Here is a 19,828-nt window from a genome sequence, read left to right as displayed (position 1 = left end):
AAAGACAAGATCTGTAATTGGAAAATGGGTCTCCTCCAAACCTTCAAGGTAAAAAAAAATATATTCGCAGACAATTTAGGGCAGAGAGGGGAGAAAAAACAAGTCCAGATATATGTGCGATAAATGTCAAGTGATGCTGGCAGGAAGCTCCAGGATTTTACGGCGCCAACAGAGAAGGCTGTACACACTGTGCAGAAAATGTTCCTGCCATGAAATGCTGATTAGGTGAAAGTTAACTTTTTAGGACAAACATTAAAAAAACAAACTAATGATGGAAAAATATGACACATGACTTAGATGAGGTAAATCTTTTCCAGTTTTCCAGGCAGTTTTGGTCGGAGCATCATTATCTACAAAACATCATTTCAACTACATATGAACTAAATGTTCGCAGTTTGTAGTGATAATAGAGGAAGATGTACAGTTCAAAATAATCATAAATTAGTTTTGAAGCAGTGGGTTTGGACTCAAAAGAGAGCCAGTGGCCCTTGTATTGAAATAGCTAGCTAGCAAATTATGCTAAAGTTAACTCTATGTGTTAGTATGCACTACATTGCTACATACATACATGATGTGCTGAGGATAAAGCTCCACACAAAAAAGTCACCAGCTGATGATCCACGTAGAAGACATGGAAATAAAGAAGTATTGTTCTTGTACTGCAGTTTGCATGGAGAGCTAATCAGTCCCAGTATAATTCTAACATAACTTCGTTTAGCTGCTTAACTGTCATGTTCATGTTTTTAAACAGTATGTTTTACCTTCTAACAATACCAGGGAAAAGGCTTTTTAACTAATTGATGTGTTTCATAAATGTATCTCGGGTAATGTTGAATGGGGTTGCTTGAGTGTAACATCCCCAAATCCAATAAAGACAGAGCTGTGAATGTAAACTGATGTTTCCAGTATTGTGTTGACTGGTGAAATACCACACAGTGGATGTACTATAGGCCTTAAAAAACCCAAACAAATGTAACCAGGCATGGTACTGTACACTTGGTTTCTCTTGTAGGTAGTAGCTATTTAGCTGGACATGCTAATGATCACCATTTCTAACCCTTTTGCTGTGTTTTTGGTTTTGGAAAGGCTTAAAAGACACCACCCTCCAAACTCTTCATACATAGAGTATTGCTCCTAGTACCGACCAATGCACAACACTTCAACGTGTGGAGATGTGCAAAGTTTGAAAGACCAGCAGTAGCAATGTTTCCACAAAGCATTTTTATGCACATTTTGAAGAATATCACATTAGAAATTGTATGGAAACGCCAAAAATTAGAAAAAAAAAAAAACTTCTTCTAATTCGCAAAAAGTTTGATGGAAACAGATTTGCTGAATAAACTCTGACGTAGCAAACATTCAACACCCGTGACTGATCAGCTGTTTCCGCTGTCTGCTGTCTGCTGTCTGCATTATCATCATTGCATTTCTTTCTCATCTCCGGACAGCCTGCAACATGGCCGATGCTAGCTGACATGTAAGAACAATTACAACTTGCCGTATCAAAAGTAATTCTTGCAGACCTCTCTCCATTTTGTCTCCTGGTTTGTTTACCTCTAGCCTCTGTTTACTTCAGTAGCCACATAGCCTACACCGTGTCATGCTCTGATGGAATTAAACTTTACATAGCCTAGTTAATGCCCTCAAAACAGTTTATGGAAACCAGATTCACATTTTTATTTTTTGAGAACTCAAAAGTTCACTTAAAAAGCGCTTGACATTTTATAGAAACATGGCTACTGTCTAGAGTTGCAAAGCTATGATAGGACAACCGTTGTTTAGGGTTGGGGTTTTAGGTAGCCGTCAACTGGATGCTAGAACTTAAGAAACTGACAGTATCTGACAGGGGATTGGTTGATACTGGTGCTGCTGCTGGCACACTCTTTTCACAAAGATGTTGGTTTGACCCTGTTACCGCTCAGAGGCGGGATAACAATGACCTCTCTTTCCACTTTTGTACCTTTTATACAGAACAGCCATTCAGAATAAAAAGTCACACATAACATGGGTGTAAACATGCACTGGAAATGACTTCACACATAGACCTACTGTGAGCCCTTTTTCTGCACATGCACAAGAACACCCACAGTTTCATAACAGAAGTATCAAATAGACTTCCTCTCCACGCTGAGGCTTTTTATTCATACACAACCTCTTAAAACAGGCACAACATAAAGTGTTGCCCAGGCTGCTGAATCCCTCCGGCAATGCAGTTGAGGCAAGTGTCCAAGTGCTAAATATTTATTATTTGTGTAAATGCATGAGTGTACTGTGTGTCAAGTGTAGCAGAAACCTTAAAGGCATGTGTAGGTGCTGATTCTCTGTGATAATGGCAGTAATCCAACTTCATACGCACTCATATAGATGCCTACCCACACACAAACACACACACAAACACACACACACACACACACACACACACACACACACACACACACACACACACACACACACACACACACACACACACACACACACACACACACACACACACACACACACACACAGTGGCTACTCTTCCTCCCTGCTATCCCACCAACCCACATACAATGGGTCAATTACAAAGCTCAAACACTCTCACTGTACCGGAACAATAGTAGTTATGATAACAGCGGGTAAATACACTTCCATCAGATTTGTTTTAACACCATTTGGGTGTAGCAACACAAGAGTTTCAGCACAGAAAACACAAGAGAGATGACTGATGGCAAAAGCAGGCTGTCCTGCATTAACCCGCAACTGACACATTTTCTGCTTTGTAACAGTCTGCAGTGAAATCATATCTACTGGTGAGTGTTTATCAGATAATCAGTATGATTCTGTTTTGTTTGCCGAGCTCCAAAGTTTAATTTAATTCTCAGCTGTAAATCCATCAGCAGACTGTGATTATGAGAGATTGGGAGAAATCAAATGTAATGCTTGCGAGTTTGGCATTTCTACTGTGTCATAGTCGTGAAATGACTGCTATCTCTGCACGCTTTGTTTTTTTTTCTATATGCAGTCAAGGAATGAAACAAAACAGCACACAGCCCTTATATAGTTTAGATAAGTACGGCTGTGACAGTATCAGCGGCAGATCAAGAGCAGAGATGAATTACCTCAGCAAAAGCAGACAGAAAATGTGTTCAAAAGCAAATCAAAGACACTAGCTCTTCAGGCGAGACCTCAGATAATCTATTATCACTTGAGAGGTGAGACCAAGAGAGAGAGGATGGGGCTCGGTTCCCCCGTCAGCAAAAAGATGCAAATTTCAGCCCATTTGTAGTGGGAGAGGCCGTCTCTTTGCTTGGCTAGCTTTAAATGAAGCTGTTTGTCTTCTTGAATGCATACTCCCCATACCTAATCACGCTATTTCTCTCTTCTCCTTCTCCTTATCTCCATTGCATCATGCCTGTGTCATCATCAGCCTGCCTCGGCATCAATGGAGCTTGTCTGCTGGCCTCCGCTTCACACCGCTCTGTCACAGAAGTTCTGATTTAACACACTGCAAGTTTCTAAAAGAGACAGGCAATTTACAGATCTTTGCAGCTACAAAGCGTCGACCCATTCCTGCGTGTTAGGCCCTAAAACAAACATTAAGTAGGCGATATTTCGGAAAGAAGCGACATACTTTAATGTGTAGAAGACTGTCCCCCTATTGGTTTTCAGAGTTCAGATTCCAAAAAAATGCATTAACCGCCACTTCAAGCGGTTGAGCTGTTATGTTGGCAGCACAGAGTTTCTGTCTTATTAAAACAGGGTTCAATCTCCATTTCTTGCAAATCCAAGCCAGGAGAACATGGACACAGATTGGTCAGATCAATGAAAAACAAGATTCAAATGAGAACAAAGCTCTGTGCTCACCGCCTCTCAGGGAGCGTGTGTGCAATCCTGTTATGTTTGTGTGTCATCTCAGGCTTGACTCACTTCCTCTAGTAACCCAGATAAGAAGTGGGACTTGCACAATTATTATATTTTGTACATTCATCAGTCTTAATGGCCATGTTGGTGTGTACAAATTAATCAAACAACAGCCACAGCAAAGAACTTTTGTTTACAGCAGTAGTATGACACATGAATCTTTGGGTTTGGGTGATAGACTGTATTAAAGAAGCCACCTGGTATCCCACCAAACCCTGAAATAGACCAGTCGCATTTGGTCTCGCCCATACTTGCCAACTGCGACAAAGAGGGAGATTTCTGGTGTATCGGCAAATGTCCAACACTCAATGCCCCCACCCCCATAAAACACTAACCCTAACCCTTAGCAGAATAAATGCAACCATGTGAAAATGGATTAATCTTGAATTAATAGCTCATAGTAAAATAAGTTTAAAAAAACATACATGTTCAAAAAGTGATCAAAAAATCTAAAATCTAAAAAATCTCATCTAAAATTTTCATTACAAAAGGGGAAGGTCTCGCACCAAGTGGAGTGAAAGTCAGAAGCATATTTCTTCTTCATGGGCATAATTCATTTTCATGGGAAAACTGAGTGGAGACAAGGGCTTGAACAAGCACAGTAACGTGTGTCAGGGCACAGAGAAAAAAAGGCTTAAAAAAGTGTTGGCAGGTATGCTCACCTGTGGTGAAGTTAACAGACATGCTTCATCCAGTTTTCAAAAAAACGATTTGACAATGGTTAGGTCTCGGAAAACATTATGGTTTTGCTTAAAACAAATATTTCCTCAAAACAGTCACCACTAGATGTTTGCCTCACATGGGACTCAAGCTCTTTGCATTGCGTTTGCCTCTTACTACTATATGCATTTTATTTAACAGCCAGCAGGGGGTGACTGCAATGGTTTCAAAAAGAAGTCGATAAGACTTATAAGTCATATAAAAGTTTATAATAAAATAACCCCACTTCTCACTTGATTTATTATAGAGATGAGTTTATGGTCTCGATTGCTAGCCTCAAGTCTTCTTCAATACAGAATGATGTTCATTTTCTTATATCATGGTCCCATTTAGAGTTAAACAGACAATAAAGCAGAATGCTTTAGAGTGTGACTACAAGAGTGTGACAAGATCGATATTTACCATCATTTACTACCGCTAGCTTTTCTGGTATTTGGTCATAAACCACATTAAGGGTTAAAGGATCAGGACATGTCATGGCCACACATCTAAAAGTTGTAGTGACTTTTCACAAAAGAACATAATAACCTCACGGTGGTGCTAGATGAAAAGTTGGGGGATCCCCAAAGTCAGTAAGCTTCATCATCTGCATCTGGGGACCATGACTGTCTGGACAAGAGACATTTTCCTGCACAGTCTTTCCCTCTTTGTCTTTATTACATTCCATCTCCCCTCAGCAGTCCCCCCCCCGGGCCATGGCAATGTATCGTTTAACTTGATCCTAATGTGCCTGCAAGTGATATAAATTCTGTCAAATCTAAAGTAATCCAATCCCCCTTGTGGCTCTGACATATTGCATCTTGCTAACAAGTTAAAATAACATAAATCGAGATGGAAATCCCTTTAGTGTGTTATTCTACAGCCCTCATTTTTTCTGCGCACTGCTTTTATTTAGGGTGTAAATAGGTTTCAGGAATGAAGTCAGAAAGTTTTAAAACTTGCACAAGCAAAGCAAATCCTAATTTCAAGTGAAGAATGTTTTTTGTACAAATGAGATAATGAATGATGTATTATTTTCACTGAAACATTCAACAGTCCAAAGCTAAAATTAGCTTTACACAAGTGGGGATTGATTCTGATAAATTGGTTTCAGAGCAGGAATTACACTAATTAACGAATGAAATTAGGTTTAATTGTCTCCATAAAAGTTCCTCTTTAATATTAAGCAAGCCTGCGAGCCAGTTCTGGCAGAGGACTCTGGTAGCTGTGCTACACCCACACATGACAAACTCACTCACCAAGTCCATCATACTGTATATCCAGCACCTATTTTGCAATAAGGCAGCTAATTTGAGATGGTTTGAAACGCTGCTGCTGCACCAATCATTTGCAAAACACACGCAAGGAATGTTTCTCCTGCTCCTACATTATTTCAAAAGCTTCACCTCCACCCTGCAACCACCCGTGGGCTTTAATTTTAAGCTTCTCTGTTCTGAGATTGTACTACAAATGCAAACTATGCACATTCAGTAAAATGCAAATATTCACAGAGTGTATCAATGCAACATGTGTTGGCTGACAGAGTGGATTAGCATAATATAATTCCTGCATTAACTGAATTTTGGCCACTTGGTTGAAAAAAGCTGTAAACTACACTGAAAAACCATCGCCTTTTTAAGATGATCTAACAAACTTGCATATTTACACTTCCATCAGACACACTGTCATTCATTTGGAGTTGGGTTTCTTGCCACCTGATGAATGTGAGTCCAATATTTACTCTCTGTCAGCTCTCTTTTCGGTCCCCACCAACACCTAAGGAAAACAAGTGGCTCTTTGGCTGTTAAATGCGCCACAATGTTCAACGGCTTACTACTAATTTTGTTGGTCTGCTGTTTACAGCTGTATACAGTCAATTTATCAGAACTGATAAAAAAACGCAAGATGAAAAAAACGCTGATGAGAACAGTGAGAAAGAACTAAAACAGTAAAGGTTTGGGTTGTACAACGAAAACAATTAGCTGTTAAGACGCTAAAACACACTGAATAGCTGAGGAAATACCTTTCTGTGGATCCATCAGTATGAGCGGCCTGTCACTACACGTTGTCACATAGTTCTTTTCTTTAATCTAAAAATTATTGATAATAGCAGCTTTAAAATAGTAATATGATGATGTTCTATCTGCACACATGATTTACTGAAAGGTCGAGCACATCTTAAGCGTCATGCTCCAAACTCCTCCAAACTATTAAAACTCTTAAAACTTCGGCAACCACTCATTACATTTTTGTCCAATTTTCATGTCAGTAATCTGTCAAAGAAGGCAAAATAATGAGCTGGTACTACATCATGTGGAGAAAAAACCAAAAACATCCATAACTCTAATATTAAGTTTTGAGCAACACATTCTAACACCGAACTTGTCAAATATGGCACTCAGTGGCATTAAGCTTCAGACTATGTCGCTTTACCTACCCCTCTAGCGTCAGTTTCTAAGGTCAAGTTAGCAATAACACATGTTAAACTTTCAAAATAAAGCTTGCTGACAAACATTGTATAAGTTATGACATATCATGACTTTTGGACTTATCAAACTGTTACGGTTTGGTTAGGTTTAGGCACAAAAACTACTTAGTTAGGTTTAAGAAAAACGTCGTTTTGCAACATAACTGACAAACAAGTCGGTGGGATTAAAAAGCGGATTTATCTTCACTCCTGTTTATCAACCTGACTACAGAAGTGATCAGTGGAGGTGACCTTTGTTTGTCGGGTGTTTATGTTCTGTAATGGTGAATGCCAACTGGAGCGGGAGGGGAAACGTTCTTTTTCTTTCATAAAGATAACATTACCGAGAGGAGAGGGGAAAAGAAGAGAGAGAACCTGTGTGTCCTGAAATCACAGAGTTGTCCTGAATTTAATCACACAGACGCACACACCCTAGGTATGTCGTTGCCCCCTAACGTTAGCTTTTTGCTAGAGTACAGTAAAGTAATCTGGCTGTTTGGGGCAGATAAACACTGCATAAATAACTCAAATAAACACAAATGTCCCTGCTGTCAAACTAGCTTCACTGTTGATGCATACACCAATAAACAACCACCACTGCTGATGAAAATCTATCTGATGTGACTCGGCTCAAATGTTCACAGATGAGGTAAAGTTTTATTCGTGTTGAATTCAGTGTCATACGCCAACTTCCCTAACCTGGAGGCAACGACAAGCGGCCACATGAAATGCACTATTAGAATATTTGGGATAATGTAAGCACACACCTCAACAAAATACATAACAAAGGCCTATTCGTTTCTTCTATCTGAATGCAGAATTGCTACATATTACACCTTTCAAGAATAAAATGACATATAGGTTGACTACATGATTGATTTATTTTATTTTTGTGTCTTGCACATGAAGTACCCAACCCTCATGAGGTTTAAAAAGACACCAAAAGAACAGTAGCAGCAGTCAAACATTTAATTTCAATATATGTAATTACCAGGTATTTTGCAACTTCGTGTAAAATTATTCTTCACTCCCAAGATTGGCAAATAACATCTGCTTTGAAAAAGGGTTCCCCTTCCTGAAATTATTCTTTACAATCCACAGTAATCCACAGCAATGTTTCATAGATTTGTGATATGTTTCAGACAGACATTTTCTTCTTGTACTATGCAATATTTAGACAAACACTATTATATTTTTAGGTTGCAGCAGCCAAGTTTTGCAGAACACAATGCTTGTGGGATGGATGCAGCTAAGACGTAAGTTGAATAAATTCTGCAAAGGCAAGGCAGACTTCATCACCTCCAACCTCTTCCTTTGGGCTTTGGGCTTTGCCCTCCTGCTCCATCTCCATCGTCTAGCTCTACTCCCAACTCCTCTCCACCTGCCCCTGGCTGGCAGTTGGACTGCCCTGTTATTCTCCCATCTGCCTAGAGATGAGAGGAGCGAGCAGACTGATTGACTCCTGGGGCCGTCAGGTCTAATCCACAGCTACAGGCTACAAACTGAGGCTCTCTCTTTCTCTCTTCGCTGCTTTCTCTTTATATCACTCTATATACCCCCCAAACACTCTTTTGCTCCCAACACTTTGGCTTTAGGCTAATGCTCTCTTTCTGTCTGGCTGTCACTTTCTGTTGTTATCGCTTTATTTTTTCAATCTGTTGTCTGACTTTCTCTCCCTACTGTTGCAGAGGAGGAAGAAAAGACAGGGTTGTGACCAGCAGCAGTTTGAAATGTACCAATTCCTGCTCCTGCATGGTGTGGTGAGAATTAAAATCCATGATCTGCTCGGTCTTTGTATTTCCACCTGGGGGAAAATAATTTTGTTGTCATTGTGAAGTTTTATGAGAGGAGGTGATGGAGGGAGTACAACGAATTTGAAGGGGTGGAAAGTACAGCTAGTTCCATTTTCATCTTTGGCAAAGTAATACATTTGATCTGTTTTTCTTACTGTGAAATTAGTCTGGCAAAGGCCCCCTGCTACAAGTGAATTCACAGGATTAAAGAAGGTCCACTTGCAGAGTTTGTCACCAAGGACAAAGCTGAAACAAGACTCTTCTTATCTGGCCACATTTCTTTTTTTCTCATTAGAATAACCATTAAATATCAGGACAGCTCAGCTACAGAAGAAGCACTGGATGATGCCCTTGGCTACAAATATTCAGCATTGTTATTACTATGATTATTTTCCTCAGCCACATAAAAGGAGATGATGAAGGAAATGAAATAACAACAAGCAGGTACTAGTGGAAGCCAGGAGCAGGGCTGGCGCATGAGGAATGGCTCATTGGAAAATGTCACAATACATCATGCTGCAGCTAAACAGTCAGGAAGACTAATTCATAGGTGGACTACAGCAAGGTAATAGAGGAGGGTGAGAAAAGATAAATGAAGGAAAAATCTTAAATGAGAAAGGGAGGAGAGGAGAGCAGGACAAAAGGTCCTTTGAAGGGGAGTGATTTCTTCGAAATTATACGAACATATGAAGTGTTCTCCATGTCATATTTAACCGAACTCTTGTTAAATCTCTTCCCCGTCACTTTACAATGTTTTCCAACTTAACAACACAAATAACAGCACAATACTGAGCCATAATACACAAGGTAGCACATGCACTGCTGAATCTACCCATTTCTCTTCGTGTACTGTAACAGATTCCTGAGCCTGTTCTTATTTAAACACTTACACACTCAATTTGAATGCACATTATGTTGAGATCTGTATACCATCACACTAGGATAGTTTGTTTTCCACTGCTATGTGTTGAACAGCATTGCAGTGTATTGTCCTCTGTTGAGAAATGTGTTTCCACAACCAGTGCAGACCAGAATTATTCAGCAACTGAAAGCACGGGAAATTAAAGTCACACACAGTAAAACACGAAACGACATAGACACAACACAACCCAGGGAATGGAACAAAATGCATGTGCCACTTTTAGAGATATGTGTGTTATATATCAGGCAAAAGATAAATTAAAACATGCTATATGTACAAATGTTATATGGGAAATTAAAAAATACAGTTTTTAAATGAAACAGTTTTAATGTTCAGTTTACAAGTTTTAATAACAGTTCTGTGACTTTGTTCTGTGAAAATGCGAAACTTGAAAACAGAAGGTGCAACGTTTTATTTTTCTGTGTAATAAGAAAAAATAGGTACAAGATAATTTACTTTCTTGACATTTTGTGAGAAGTTTATTGATTAGACCAAAAAAGTGGTATTACGAGACAGGACGGACTGGGGCTAGCTGGTTAGCATGCTAAAATTCTTACATATTGTACCTTTGATAAATGGTTAATTTATAATTAATTAAACTGTAGTTAATAGTTATTTCACTCTTTATGAACCATTTATTGGGGAATTGTTTCTTGTAAAGTTACAACTAATGTTTATAAACCTTTCTAGAAATAGTAAATAAATGGTTTTTAAAGCATTTCATTGAAACAACGATTAAGTAAGGTTTAATTCACTATTCATTTACAGATCATTTGTGATGGTTATTATAAAGCAATGTTCTTCAAGTTTGGTCCTCTGGGATTCCTATCTGGCATGTTTTAACGTTGTTTAATGTCAACGTCGTTTAATCGTTCAAACATGCAAATTACAAAACCCTTGTGGAAGCATTAGGCATGACTAGAGAATTTGCTGTTCTTAACTTCAATTTTTAAGACTCATCCTCCTCAAATATCAATTACTCTTTATAGGATAACTAAATTATGAAGTATTTCTTCATTTTTCTTCATTCCCCCATCCACTATGAGAGGAAGTAAGTCTTTACAAGTCATAGTCCAGTCAAAAAAAAAAACACGCCACTCAAAGTAACACTGCCTCAAATAAATTCCTGATACTTAATGGATTGAGAATGGAAAGAAAGAAATTAAAAGTTGACGACAGTGTTAAAACATATGCCATCCTCTGGCCGGTGCATTTCATGTAAAAAGCAGCTACTTCTACCATTCTGTGCACTCACCGCTGACAGATAAGATGATATCCTATCTGCCATTGTATTTCCTAGTTCCTCTATCTGTCTGCCACTGTGTAAGTCCCAGACCTTGTTAAAACTCCCTTCAGATAACCCACTTCATTCTGTCCCATCACTCATCAGTCTCCTCCGGGCTTCGGCAAACACTATCACATGACACCCTGCTAATCTGATTGGCTGATCAGAACTGTAAATGAAACCAGCCAGAGCCAATTACAATAGGCACAAGTCATTAAGAGGGATGACTTCGGGGAGAGAAGCAGTGCTGGGTACAGGTGCATCGCTGCTAGTCTGGCAAATTACTTCCAGAATAGAGTTTGGGTTATCAGTCGCTGGCTATTATACCGAGTGATGGGAGGAGGAGGGTTTTGATATAGCTTAAAGCAGGCTTATACCGCAAGCTCTTTCTGTACTAATTAAACACCAAAATTGTCTTCCTTGGGAGATTTCTTGTTTTGGTCTGCTCCCAGAGACTGCTACAGGATTTTTACTGTGATAAGGTGTCAGATCCAAATGAAAAATCCAAGTTAAACAACTTTAATTAGTAAGTTTGTTAAACTCACAATATTAAAGCACCTAAGCAAGATCTAATGGCCTGCTGGAAAATATTACAAAAGATACTTTCAAACAGTTAACTTCTATTTTATTATGCTTTCTAGTGCTCTGTGCAAACAGAAATCCACCAAAATAAATTACACATTCAAAAATGATTAAAGGCCCTATATAGGCACCTGTTCTCAGCCTGCTTACACACCTGCTCCTCATTCCCAAATTGTCTGAGGGCCTCTTTCGGAGAAGACAGTAGAAAAAGCACAGGTGTAAAATAATACAAATGAATGATGGCTGAATTCCATTTTGCTTTGGTTTCAGGGGGCTGGTGTTGTGCATACTAGTCCACTGGAACAATTGAATCGACGAGACACATGCACCTGCACAGTTCCTACAATAATAATTAAACTGCCTATATCCCACTTCCCTTAACTGCATTGACATTACCCTCACTTGCATCTTTTCCATCCACTTAGTCCCTACTGATACGAGAAGAGATGCAAGGAGAAGATACGAGAAGAGAGGAATCGAGAAACACATTTTTAGACGAATGTCCGCTGAACCATCATCACAAGTGATATCCATTTCTGAATCACCACACAGCTGCATCAGGTGGCTTCAACAGCCCTTGGCGACCTTTGGCAATTTGGAGTTTGTCTTTGTAAATGCAAAGGCCCATGGATTGGCAGTCATTATTCAGATACAGGTGGGTCAAGGAACAGAGTAAATTCAATAGCTTTCCTGACACTGTATACTTTTTAAAATAATGTTAAACTTGCATGCAACTCTGTGATCCTACCCTCTCACTGAAGATACATAATGCAGAAACAAGTGATAGGGGGGCTGAGACACCATTCACCCTATTACAAGACACTGTACCATCAAAATTATTTTGAAGCTGTTATTTTAAGGAAAAAATGTTACAAATGTGCTTTACAGTACATTTTGCCTGCACAATGTAACGACTACAGACTAATGACACCCTCTGTGTTTGCCTGGCGATGCAGCAGCACCAACAAGTGTACCACTGAAAAGTTGTCTGTTTCCCATTTAGAATTCAAAAGCGCATCCACATCACAGGTTCATACCAGGTGTAAATTGGGACTTTGAAACTTATTATCTGTTTGCCACCAAGGGAAAAAACTTCCTGAAGTTACTTTGATACTTTTCATGTGTGTATATGTGCGTTTAAGTGGCAATTCTAATGCGTAAGGTGTTAATTAAGGCCTCTACAGTATATAAGAAACTGTGAAGCTGTGTAATTAAAAACGCTCCCCAAGCCCTGCACGCCACACTCGCCATACAGCCCAGATAGATAAACACACATATTGACATACGCAGATGGTGCCTTCAACTCTTCATCAGTAACTAAGCCTCTGACAGATTTACTATGTTGGCCTAATCATGTACTTTCTAGATAAACTGAAAGAAATCCTCCATCATGTGTGCTGGATTCCATCATCCGACTTCATCTTTCATTATCTATCGCTCTCCATCTCCACTGCCCACTCATCTCATTTCATTTGGATCACTGTCATTAAAACTACTACCCAAAGCTGTTCATATCTACACAGAGGAAGCCCTGGTGGAAAATTCCTGTTAGAGATGTGCCTGGCTGTGGAGGTGAGGGCCACTTTTTAAATTTTAATCATATTGAATACACTCACTCTCCACATAACCAGCAGTGTCAGTTTTTTACAAAATAAGTACCCACTAGGTATTGCTGCACTCAGACTCAGGCTCTCTTGCTGAGTGGGCAGAGGCGTGTTTGTTTTAGTGTGCCAGGCGCAGCGATAACTTCTGATCTGCGGATGAATCAGTATTCCAAGGACACAAGAGAGACAGGGCCTGATAACAGCCGACAACACAGAGAGACATATCTTCCCTGGCAAAACTGAACAAAGGTATTCTTTAATCAGAGATGTTACAAGAGTCTTTTTTACAAGGTGACGACTTCCCCAAGAGGTTCCTCTATGAGTGGAGAAATGAAGGACAGAGGCAGTCAGAGAGGGACAGGAAAGGGAGAGACGGAGGATGGGGAGATGGCAGTAAAGCGCTAAAGTGAGAAAGGCACAGTGTGTATTTGGGGTTAATGAGGCAGTGCCGCAAGACAGGGGAGGCAACAGAAGGCAAGACAGCATTGAGCTGTGATCTTCTGCGCTTTCCAGAGCATATCCCATTACACTGCCATTAGCCTGGGTCAAGATGCCTTGATTCCCTACCCTGCATCCTTCCCTCATGCTGGCGTCACCGCAGCCTACTGCTATAGGAGGGTCATAATTGATTGGTTGGGCAAGAACACATTTCATCATGGTAGTTAACCTGTTTGCCTCTGTGGCTGTCTCCATAAAGGGATTGACAAGAGAGATATATAAGTGGAGTGAAAGCAACCTTAAGACAAGACGAGGGCAAGTAAACACTTCCAGGATTTATTTAACTCATGCCGTCTCACAAAGCCTCTGATCTTCAGGTTCAGACTATGGATATATCAGCCTGATAATCACCCCATCCTTCAGACAGTAGTTTTAGGTTTAGATTTCAGGAATGAAAATGGGCCTCGGCCGTGACAATTGATCCGGAGTCCAGACAGAAAGACTAGCATGTTAGAATTTTATAGCCTACCACGATGTGTTCAAAATGTTGACTGATAGGAGCACACAGTGCTGTGATTTCTGCTCCTGAAATTAATAGTAGCAAGTGAAGGAGATCATAAACAGCCTAGTTGTATAGCAAAGCATGTATTTGACTTGCCGATCAATTATAGAGGTCAACATGTGAGGGGGATGGTTGTGCTCACTTAGATGCGAAGATACATGTGTTTATGAAGGACCAAGAAAGTCCACAACAGGAGCAGGCTGGGGATGGTTGATTGATCTATTTCTAGGACTGTCACCCAGGCCACTAGAATTTGAGTCCTGTGTGAGGCAAACAGCCAGGGCAGACTATTTTGAGGAAGTAGTTATTTCATGCAGAATCATGATCTTTTCCTAAACCTGACCAAGTAGTTTAGGTGCCTTTATTTTAAAAGTGTAACGGGATGTAGCATGTTTATTATTGGACAACTGGCCACGGAAGTGGGGTTGTTTTCACAAATAGGCAAGGCCAAAAGTAAAGGTGACACAAGGGACGGTAAGGTCTATTACATGGTCACGAAGCAAATTCACATCTCCACTTCATGTGGAGTTCAGCATCGGTGAACTTTAACCGGCAAGGACGCAGCTTCAACCGATAGCAAAAACATATGGACTACAAACCAGAGCAGATCGCATCTTGCACTGCCCACATTGGTCATTCGCCTGCCTTCACATTTGTGTGACTGTACCCTGAACATGGTGAAGTGAAAGAGGAAGTGATGTACAGCTGAAACAGAGGAAAGGTCACAGTATTTTTTTTTTGTCTTTCTTTAGGCTTTCCTGAACATCCACCACCATACACACCATGAATTTCATTGCATGTGTTGCTGGAAGTCGGTCCCTAACCCTTTCTTGAAAGTGACATCATGTTGTGATAAGACAGCAAGCTGTTACTGGTCAGGGATCAATGGGTAGTCTGTCGAGACTTTATTTCTTTGTCCTATCATTTCTTTAATTATCACATTTTACTTGTCTACCTACCTCATCACCTAAACCTGTCTCACCTTCTTGCATGTTTCTCTTTACGTTGCTTTGACAACGAGCTTGCTGTTACTATATTTACCATCTATTAGACACAGTCTGCTCCTCAGCTCTTGCTCTCTTGGCTCTAGTATAATGGATTCTTTGGAAAGTTATAGAGGGCAGTCACGGCTGATTTTAAGCATTCACTATGCCTCTATCTGCTCTCAGCTCTGTCCCAAATCCCCTATTAATCAAACATTTATTCATCAATAACTAAATCAGGGTTTAGAGGGGTTTCATTACACTTTTAAAAGCCAGAGCTGGAGAGCTAAAAGACTCAGCTATCCGTAAACACTGACTTTCATCTTCATCTTCAACTACTATTTATTTATTTATTTATTTATTTATTTATTTATTTATTTTCTACTCTGTTCTCTTCTATCGTTGGCCCGAGGATCTGAGCGCACTGGGCTGACACAAAGGCTCATCATGCTTTATTATTTCACCGCTGTAGTTTGAGGCAGCCTTATCACAGCTGGCTAAAGACACAACATGAGTCTATCTATCTACATATAGTCTGCCAGCCACTGTGCGCTGGTGACATGACAGACACTTAGTAGTGAAACCATTGTGTCTTTGGCTGGCCTGAAATGGGGGAATTACTCAGCCCATTACGGCAATGAGCGGCACACTGGTTCCCCGCACTTAGTATGGCAATGAGGCAGCACAGCCGCCGACACGAAGATGGACACATGTAGAGACACACTGAGGAGCACACACACATACACACACACGCACACAAACAGAGGGTATCTGCTACTGACAGCTGGCTACCACTGTCAGTCTTTTTCCCTCTTTTGAGAGAAGAGATGATGAACCTATTATGTGGACCTGTCACAGAGAGATGGACAGATACACACATTCTGCACACACACACACACACATTCTGCACACACACACACACACACACACACACACAGTCCTATTTAATTTTACATCCATCTGAGCACCAAAGAGTTTTGTTCTGTGACCCATTAGAATTCACATCCCCGCTCTCCTTTTGCTTCCTGCTTTTGATTTAAACCAGAGAGGATGTGATCTGCCTGTGATGAGCGCTGAGACTTATCACACAGCTCAGTCTGTGTATTTAATGCTTAATATTCCTGTAATTAACAAAGCACTCTTTAAATGTGTGAAGGTTGTCTCGCTGCGATACAGTTGGACACACACACGCACACACCGCCTCAGTTCCCAGTCTAAATGGAGGTCTCTCCTCCTCAGTACGTCCACGTGTTCAAAGCAAACACTGCTCGGCTCCTTCATGCATAACTTAGGAGTTTTTAATAAGAGGTTCGGTGGCAGCACACGCCAAAGATTGCATGCGTGTGAGAATGTGTGTGCGTGCCGCCTTGTTTCAGACGACTGGGGCTTTGATAATGTATTCATGCCTCCCAATGACAAATGGCTCCCACCAGGAGGCGGTTTAACATTTAAATGAGGAGCAGAGGAAAACACTGAACCACAACACGCAGCAGTGAGTGGATACGCAGGGGCAGGCAGGAGAGGCACCACGTGTACCAGGACGAAGACATTCAAAAGCGGAATGAACACACAAGTTCATGAAACACATAGATCTGCCAACAGTGAATGAAAAACCAACGTGAAGGAAGGAGAAAGGGGTTAAGATGCGCGAACAGCTGGCGTCCCGGCGGGGAATCAGAGAGCAGAAGCGAATTTGTTGGCGTGCAAAACCAGCAGAGCTACTGCAGAGTTTATATAAACAGCCTACCAAGCTCTCTGCTCAGGTTGGAACAATATCTACTCAAACAATATCGCTTCATCAACCTGCCAAGTATGGCTGCCCAGGCAAAACTGGACTGTAGCTGTTCAATCATTAACTCAGAAACAGAAACACATGATGAGAGGAGAGCGACGACATGCAGAGATACAGATGCAGGGTTGAATGTGAGCTACGGTGCATGCAAATAAACAGATTTACACTCATGCATGCAAGCAGTGACAATTAAGTGTACGACTTCACACATCATGGAGTGACAAATGGCTCTGTACACGTCTCCTGCAAGTACAGTTGATTGCTAAGTAGGCCTGCACGATATGAGGAAAATCTGCGATGTGCGATAACACTGTTCAATATTGCGATGACGATATAACTTGCGATAAATAAACAAATATTGAAGTTTGCATATTATTAACTATACAGTTAATAATAGTGTTTCTGCATTAATAGGTACACTGCTAACATAGACCCCAAACATTGAATAGCCAATGTCCACTGAATAAAGAATGAAATAAATTATTTCGAACATGCTTTTATTGAACAAACTGCACATGAATACCCAACCAATTAAGCAGAACATTAATTTAAATAAGACATTATAACTATATGAAATTAAAGTTTAATTTCCCCTGCTCCCTTTAAACTATTTTCTTGTAAACTCAACCAAAACATCTCTTACCATGCAGAGTTGAAATAAATAAAACATCCAGGGGGAAACAACTTAAATAATTAAATAAATATAAATTAAACATGGCACTTTAAATTAACTGTAATGTCTCTCATCACAATCATCAAGGCCCTTGACTCTGCCTAACAAGGTGCAGAGATCTATAGTATGAGGGACAAAACTGAAATAGAGTAGGGCCAGCCCACTAAATCAAGAGAAAATAAAATCAGGAAAAAATATCTACCCGTTAGGGCAAGTTACAACCTTAGTTATTCCCTTAACACAAGTTCTTGGCCAAGAAAACCAGCATGTTAACTTTGTTAGGTTGTTACCACATTCCCAGATGTGCTGATGTGCTCACACAGTACCTGTCTTTGTAACACGTTGTAACAGTCAGTTATTTAATGTAGCGGCACTAGGTGGCGCCTCCTTTTGTTTAGTGGGTAATGTAACCTGTACGATGAAGAAGAGCAGGTGTACTTCCGCTCCTCATGAGAAAGGATACTGCTAACAGAGCGAAGACTTCCCTTTTTATTTTGTGAAGTGTTGGTAGAAGAACCTCGGCCTGTGTTCATTTGCATGTATGCCTGTAACATTAGTGCCGTAGAGACCTGGCATGGTGCGGTCAGTGTTATGAATAAAAGGGCCGTGCGGAAACCCCCACATGTTGCCTGCCGTCTCTTGAGTAACTGGAGCAACCGCACTAAAGTGGACCATCACCTTCCCCTTCACCAGCCCACGTTACAACGTCGTCTCTCCTGAATCCAAAATAAGTTCATATAGCAGAAGTGCTGTTTCTTTTCACCACAAGGCCTTCGTCGACCATTGTCATCGCTTTTTTCTCCTCCCTCAGCCATCATAACCTGGCAATCACCACCAAACTGATGCCGATTAATTTTGTCAGGGTAGCTAACGGCTAGCTGGGGCTTCATCTGATTGGCCTTTGTAAACAGGGCTCTGTCTGATAGGCTAAATGTTAGCATGCTCATGGCGCATGTAAACAAAATGATTTCTCTTATTCATCGCGTGTCAGACAGTCTTTTGCGATGTGTTTATCGCACATGTTCATATCGCGATGACGATGAAAATTCGATTTATCGTGCAGCCCTATTGCTAAGGCAACCGAGCATATCCACCAGACCCGACTCTCTGCTGCAAACTCTCCAGCTGAGGTGACCCCTGACCCTGATTTACCTAGGCAGAAATAGGACAAACAAAGGAACCTTTGTTTGTCCTATTTCTGCCTACCCTCTTAGCCTCTCCCCCTTGATTCCGACCTTCTTCCTTCCCTGTTGTACGTTCGCTCCATCGTTTGCCGTCCATCTGTTGCTGTCTGGAGGACTGCTCCGGCTGACCTGCCCTCATGCTGTTAACCACGAAGTACAGTCAGTTACATGCTAACTATGTAAAACACTCACCAAGCGTATACTTCTCATTAGCACAGGAGGTCAAATTGGCTTAAACAGACCATGGGACAACTCAAGACAATGGGTAAAATCTGTATTTTAGAAACACTCTCAGGCCTTCAGTTACACACAACAATACTTGAGCTTTCTTTGAGAAATATTCAGCAAGTTGATAGACATGAGATTTTTTAGAATCATGTGTGATGAAATGTGCTTTGAAAAACTGTGATAAATATATGTGAAATGTTTCTTTCCATTGATTTTTCTTCTTTTCAAGCACGTTTTCCCAATTGTCCTATGTGCACAGGTACTTCTCATATATGCTTCTCCTCCCTTTCTGTTTCTATATCTTCTCTCACCCTGCTCCTCTCCACGGCAGTGTACATACGTAATCATCTGAGGTCTCCACATAAAGACAAAGATGAAGATGTAAGGGTCAATTGATATCCTGTCGGTAGTCTACATAGGTGGCTTGTCATACAATCATTGCGCAGATCGCTGTGGGGAAGGAGCAGATTTGTCCGGTCAATGACAGAGTGTGCAGTGAAAGAGGCGAGCCAGGGGTCGAGCCGGTATCAGTATTCAGCTCACATTTCATTCACACGCACGCACAAACCACACACCAAAGCACTGATACAGTAGTTGTTAAAGGTCTGGGTGCAGGGATTCTTTATGGTTCTCCTTGCTTAAGTCTGTGTTGGCTGCCTAGAAGCAGCGTGGACAAATCTAATCGATCTCACCTCTTACATCTTAGCCATAAACAA

The 19,828-nt window shown here is 40.7% G+C and overlaps 1 protein-coding gene across 1 annotated transcript in view; it reads right to left on the bottom strand.

Moving 5' to 3' along the window:
* Nucleotides 1-19,828, bottom strand: part of cdh13 (cadherin 13, H-cadherin (heart)) — a 383,964-nt gene that overhangs the window by 17,393 nt on the left and 346,743 nt on the right. The window lies entirely within an intron of this gene.

Source organism: Pagrus major, chromosome 8 (genome assembly GCF_040436345.1).
Source record: "Pagrus major chromosome 8, Pma_NU_1.0".
Classification (NCBI taxonomy): Eukaryota; Metazoa; Chordata; class Actinopteri; order Spariformes; family Sparidae; genus Pagrus; species Pagrus major.
The sequence above is the reverse complement of the archived record's forward strand: the minus strand, read 5'-3'. Positions and strand labels throughout refer to the sequence as shown.